Source organism: Octopus bimaculoides, chromosome 19, assembly GCF_001194135.2.
Source record: "Octopus bimaculoides isolate UCB-OBI-ISO-001 chromosome 19, ASM119413v2, whole genome shotgun sequence".
Classification (NCBI taxonomy): Eukaryota; Metazoa; Mollusca; class Cephalopoda; order Octopoda; family Octopodidae; genus Octopus; species Octopus bimaculoides.
The window spans coordinates 50,857,262-50,861,871 of record NC_068999.1 but is presented as its reverse complement, the minus strand read 5'-3'; the positions used below and the strand labels follow the sequence as shown (position 1 = coordinate 50,861,871).

At 31.4% G+C, this 4,610-nt stretch overlaps 1 long non-coding RNA gene across 1 annotated transcript in view; it reads right to left on the bottom strand.

The window, feature by feature from the left end:
• LOC128250039 (uncharacterized) overlaps positions 1–4,447 on the bottom strand; it is a 402,283-nt gene extending 397,836 nt beyond the window's left edge. The window contains exons 1-2 of the long non-coding RNA XR_008266160.1: positions 4,297–4,447; positions 2,134–2,189 (exon numbers count right to left, since the gene is read on the bottom strand). This is a non-coding gene — a long non-coding RNA (uncharacterized LOC128250039). The remainder of the gene's footprint in view (positions 1–2,133; positions 2,190–4,296) is intronic.
• Between the last annotated feature and the right edge of the window lie 163 nt (positions 4,448–4,610).

The following is a 4,610-nucleotide window of genomic DNA, read 5'->3' as shown; positions in this document are numbered from 1 at the left end:
TATACATATATATACATTCGTAAACATAGATAAACATGCTCACGCAAAAACACGTGTATGTATTATATATATACATATATATTTATATATACATGTGTGTGTATGTGTGTGTTTATGTATACAAGGTACGTGAGATGGATAGTCGATGAAGATGTCACGGGATGTGTGAAGAAAGTTTTCTCGACAAACACATGAAATAAGAACAATTTCGGCCAGAAGAAGTGTGGACGTGTCAGGTTGGAGGTTGTGTCGAAGGTGTAGGTCGAAGATCTACACACTCAGACACACACACACACACACAAACACACACACACATATGTATATATATAGGTATATAAATAGAAATATAGAAAGATAGATAGAAAGATAGATAGATAGATATGGATATGCAGATATATATATATACATATATGTACATACAGCTATGTATGCGTATATATATATATACATATATGTACATACAGCTATGTATGCGTATATATATATATACATATATGTACATACAGCTATGTATGCGTATATATATAAATATATGTAGTGTGTATGTGTGTGTGTGTATTATATTTATATATACATATATATATGGATATATATATATATATATATATATATATATATATATATATATATATATATATATATATATATATAGTTGAAATTGTACAAAAACCAATAAAAAGGAGGACAACACACAAGGTGGATTAGATTGTACAAGGTATAGATATATGCATATATGAAATATATACATATGGATATGTATGTTTGTGTGTGTGTGCGTGTGTGTGTGAGTGTGTGTGTGTGTGTGTGCGTGCGCGCGCGTTTTTATGTGTGTGGGGTGTATGTGTGTGTCTGAATATATATAGCGAGAAAGGGGTTTATGTGTTTGCTGTGTATATACCGACTTTTGTGGAATCTAATGGTAATAGCTTTCTAAAGGATTATTTGATTGCTAACATTATTTGAATACCCGTATTATTTTATTAAATAACCCTGGGGATAACGAGGCTACATAAACACGGCACCCGTTTGCATCACATTGTTTTTCGTTTCCTCTCTCTTTTCCTTCCCATTTTCTTTCTCTCCCTCTCTCAATTATTTCGCATATATTTCTTCCTAGAAATATCATATAGATTTCATTTCATTTCTACAATTCAAAAAACTTGGTATTAAAACGGTTAAGCATTTGATAATACAGTTTCCAAGAAGGTCAAATCAAACATTTTGACGCAGAATAGTTCTTATTTATCATTATAACATATCTGACAGAATAACAGAATGTTTCATTAGATAGCATGACAATAGCGAGTAAGATATTTTCTTTCGAAGAAGATAACAGGAACTATTTTGATAGCAATGCAAATTTTACGATTGCATGGAGATTAAATTCGAATGTAAATATAGATGTATGTATAAACGTATGTATGTAAGAATATATAAATATATTCATTTGTGTGTGCGTGTTTCTAATATATATCTATATCTAAGCACACATACACACACACATACTCTTACTTGTTTCAATCATTTGACTGCGATACACACACACACACACACGCATATATATATATATATATATATATATATATATGTAGGATATATATACATATATACACTTGCTTGTTCATACACGTGTCTTCGTCTTTTGTTTTTCTATAAATTTCAACTATACACATATACATATATATAGAGATATACATATATATATACACACACATGTAGTTGAATTAAGTATTCATGCGATTATAAACTTAGAATATATAGAAACATACATACTTGCATGTATAAATACATATGTACATACACATATACATACATACATATATACATACATACGTACATACACACGTACATACATAATACATACATACATTCATACGTACATACATACGTACATACAAACATACACATACGTACATACGTACATACATACATATATACATACATACAGCATGCATACATACATGTATACTTACATACATACATGCATAGATACATACAAATATACATACATACATACATACATACATACATACATACATACGTATTAGCGTAATCTATTCGTTCTTTTAGGAAAGGAATATGTACTTAGCTTATACGGGTTCACCACAAAAATTAATACCAAAATACATTTACTTTTGCACTTAATTTCCACGGGTTTGTTTTGCTGCCTTTGATTCTGTTGTAATTAACTAATAAAAATATGAGGGAAAAAACAAATTTATTACTTTTCTATATTATAAATTTTCTTCTATTATGGTTTTTTCGTATTTTAATTTTTTGGTCGTTTCATTGTAATCAATCTGTTATTCTCGATTGTGACCGAATTACCGGTAAAAATTAAAACTAAAAAAATAGATTTGTAAACAAATAATACTAACACTTCTGAATCATTTATTTACTGAGAAATAATTCATACTTTTAACGTTTGGAAACCACACTTTGTGTGTGTGTGTGTGTGTGTGTGTGTGTGTGTGTGTGTGTGTGTGTGCGTGCGTGTGTGTGTTTAGAAGAAAGGATAATGCATTACATAGGAAATTGTGAGAGTGGACAACACGTCCAGAGAAAATGGAGCAGAGAAAGACCACACACAGAAATTGGAATGGTGAGTAAAGGCACCCAAATTTGGATGAGCGAAACACCAAACCGTGGTGTGTGGAGAGAATGTACTGAGGCATTCATGCAGCAGTGGAATGAACATAAAAGATGATAAGGATGATTAAGGAGTATATGTGTGTGTGCAAATAGAGCTTGTTTACCTTTAGAATTCCCAAATAGCCGGTAGTATTCTTATGGTTTCAAAGAAGAAGCCATGGATGTTGTAGCAATGGAAATGTAAATTGCTTACGGAGAGCGCAACTGAGTATCGCCTGAGGAGATACATATGGATCTTTTTATACAGGTAAACCGTTAAATAATTTAATTTAAACTTAACTTTAAGTCCTGCATATACGAGGATCTGTATGTATCGAAACCGTACTTACATTTCCTTTTGACTCTTTTACTTTTTACTTTACACACACACACACACACACACATACACACACACACACACACACACACACACACACACACACACACACACACACGAGACCAGTAGGTGGACTGGTCATGCGCTAGAAGAAGATCACATGTCATGCGTCTCCTACGACCGAATAATTCTCAAAGGGAATTCCGATTGCGACTCCAGACATTGAGTTTAATGATAATAACATCGAAATATAGCGTAGAAATGAGAGCCCAGGTTCGAAATTTCCCCAAGACACCTGATGAATGATGGAGGGTATATCAACCGAAACGTTGTGTTAACAATAAACAAGATGAGGACAAATATCCGTCAAATGTAAATAATGTAAAACAAAGGGTAACAGAAAAAAATTCTGAATTGTTCAAACCTTCAATATTCTTTTTATATAACATAAATATTCATCACACTATTCACTCTGATTTAACCATTTAACATCTAAGTATTAAATATATTTTAAAAATCTTAAATGATATGAAAGTATGGCGCAAAAACCAATGAAAGGAATTTTTATGAGCTTCTGTTACAATATAATGACATTGTTATGGTTTTGTACACTTCCTTTATTGGTCATTAGCATTTACATGGCGTGTCTACACATTCGCCAACGAAATTCAAGAAGTGTTTACAGATATCCGGTCTTGTTTCCCGTATTTGTCAGGAAACTGCTAAAATAAAACTAGTGATTTTACTAAATGTTATTACACTGTCAATACATATTCGAGAATATTTCAGCGTTTAAATGCAACATGTAATAAATACGCATTCATCTTTTCAACTTACCGTTCTTTTCAGCCTCTCTAACACCCATTATATGTGTGTGTGTGTGTGTGTGTGTGTATGTATGTATATATATATATTTATATACGCACACACACACACACACATACACACATATATATATATATTAATAAACACACACAGATATTCACTTATATAGATGTATGCGCATGCATTAGCTATACGTAGTTATATGTTTGTGCGTATGTATGTATGTATAGGTATGTATATATATATATATATATATATATGCTTGTATGTATTTATATATATATATTATATATTATATATGCGTGCATATTGTAGATATATATGTGAGTGTGTGTGAACTCGCGTGTGTGTCTATGACTGTGTGTGTGTATGTTGGTTGGTAGGAACATATATATATATATATTCAAGTATGTACCATATACACCATTTTACATAATAGGAGATACATTTCCTCTGAATATTAGAAGTAATATATAGAAACTTCCGCTGTAAAGGCATCTTACCATGGAAGGAAACTCCATCATGGTCCCCGACTGTGATGACATCTTTAGGAATTTACAAATTTCATAGGCTGATCTCAATTCGAGACTTTGCTAACGTCTGTAAATATTTAATGCCGTACAGTATTTCCTGTGACAGCTTATGGTCTTAAGTATAACGTGAAAGGTTTGTTATGAACAGCATTTTACATGTCAGTTTATACGCTTATCTATAGAGGTGTACGCCAATTTATGTATCTTTCTGTCTATCAATCAGTCAAGGTATCTGTGTCGACATATATACATATATATGTATATATAAATAAATTATATATATA